This window comes from Trichosurus vulpecula, chromosome 5 (genome assembly GCF_011100635.1).
Source record: "Trichosurus vulpecula isolate mTriVul1 chromosome 5, mTriVul1.pri, whole genome shotgun sequence".
NCBI classification, from domain to species: Eukaryota; Metazoa; Chordata; class Mammalia; order Diprotodontia; family Phalangeridae; genus Trichosurus; species Trichosurus vulpecula.
Window position 1 is genome coordinate 21485048 of NC_050577.1, and position 2216 is coordinate 21487263.

The window sequence follows — 2216 nt, forward strand, 5'->3', positions numbered from 1 at the left end:
AGCCTGTTGAGGTAGGTGCTAGAATTATTATCATTTTGCAGATGGAGAAACTGAGGCTGGGATGGTAAGTGACCGTGGAGAGTCTCCAGATAAAGGCAACAGGATGATGGAGTGCTTGGAGTCCATGTGAAGAAAGGCTGAAGGAGCTTTGGATGTTTAGAGAAGAGATGCTGGGGAGTGGGGGTGGGGTAAACGGCAGGGGAGTTAGGCTGGGTATCATCTAAAACTTTCCAATGATCTGAGCTATTCAGAAATGGAACAGGCTCTCTCCAGAAACACCTGGCTCTAGAACTTAGCACAGTACCTGGCATACACTAAGCCCTTAATAAATGCTTGCTGCCTTGACTTCCTCGGATGTCTTCATGTAGAGGCAGATGACTACTTATTGGGAATGTGGCACAGGAAATTATTAACTCTGAGGCACAAGGCTATCTAAATGATTGCTGAGGTCCCACCTAACTAAAATTCTGTTCCTCTGAGTCACAAAAGTAATAAGTGTCAGTCAAGATTCAAATCCAGGTCCATCTGACTTTCTTTCTACAACCCCATGTGGAGCAGGGAGCCCTTTGAAAAGGCTGCTCATAAACAGTGGCCTCAAGCCAGAGTGAACTACAGGGAGCAACCCTGGGGGGCCTGGGATCAAAAGGAGGTATCCATGAATAGTAACTGCAGGCCTTCATGTAGCACTTTAAGGTGTTGCAGATTTTATCTCACATTAATTATATTTACATAGACTTAGGAATCATCTGCCAGTAATCAGTAACTTGTTCGGTCATTGCACTGGTGTCTGATTCTCTGTGACCTCATTTGGTATTTTCTTGGCAAAGATACTGGAGTGGTTTGCCAGTTTGTTCTCCAGCTCATTTTGCAGATGAAGAAACTGAGGCAAATAGGGTGAAGTGACTTGCCCAGGGTCACACAGCTAGTAAGGTTCTGAGGCGGGATTAGAACTCAGGAAGAGGAGTCTTCCAGACTCCAGGCTCAGAGCTCTGTGCACTGTGGCGCTCCCTAGCCCACTACTCTCATAATGACTAGCGTTTTTAGGATGCTTTAAGGTTTGCAAAGTATTTTTCATATATTATCTAATGCGATCCTCACAACAACTCTGGAAGGTAGGTACTAAATATTATCTCCATTTTACAGATGAGGAAACTGAGGCCCAGAGCAATTAAGTGACTTGCCCACAGTCATACAGCTAAGTGAGTATCTGAGGCAGAATTTGAACTCAGAGCATCCCGATTCCACATCCATCACTGCACCAATAAGGCTAGAACCAACCAGGTTCCGGCTTTACAAAAGACTTAGCTGAGGCAAGGAGGGGCCACGAATGGAGAGGCTCCGGTTGTCGATTACTCTGTAGCTTTCTACGGAGTCACATAATTTATTCCAGCTCAGGAGGGGGACGTTCAGTGACAATGAACTAGGACCGAGATAGCAGACTGCCTGGGCAAGTCCCACAGCCCTGGAAGGAGCCAGCGGGGACTCCCTCAGGGGCCCTGGGATGTGACACAAAACCCGCCTGACCACCAAGGTGGAAGAGAAGCAGGGGTCTGTCCTCCGCCCCCTCCCTGTCCTCCGCCCCCTCCTAGCTTCGAGCCTTGGTGCTGGTCTCAGTTTCCTCATCTGTAAAGTGAAGCCCCCTGAGGCCCCTGCCAGCTCTGGAGCTACGGGAGGCGTGTGCCACAGGGAGGACCAGGTCCGCCCAAAGAAAGCAGGGTTGGCATCATGGGAGCATGGCCTGAAGGGAGTGGCCACATGCCTGGTGTGCTCCTCCTCATGCCCAGGGCGGGCATCCTCTGCCACAGGGAGGAGGAAGGGAATAAAAGCAACAGTAATACTGATGATGACTAGCACTTATACAGTCTACTGTGTGCCTGACACTGTGCTGAGCACTTTACAGACAGTTTGTTTAATTCTCAAAACAACGCTGAGAGGTAAGTGTGGTTATCATCCCCATTTTACCATTGAGGAAACTGAGGCAAAAAGATTGTGGGTGACTTGCCCAGGATCACCCAACTCATAAGCTGGATTTGAACTCAGGTCTTCCTGACTCCAGGTTTAGTTCTCTGAGCACTTCGGCCCTCTCCAGCTGCCTCCAGGAGGAGGTGTGGGAGGGGAGGGGGAGAGTTGACACCAGGCGGGTGGGTGTTGCTGCTCTGTGAGGGGACTGATTGAATGAGTAAAAATTAAGGTATTTCATGGCATGGGGCCCTCTG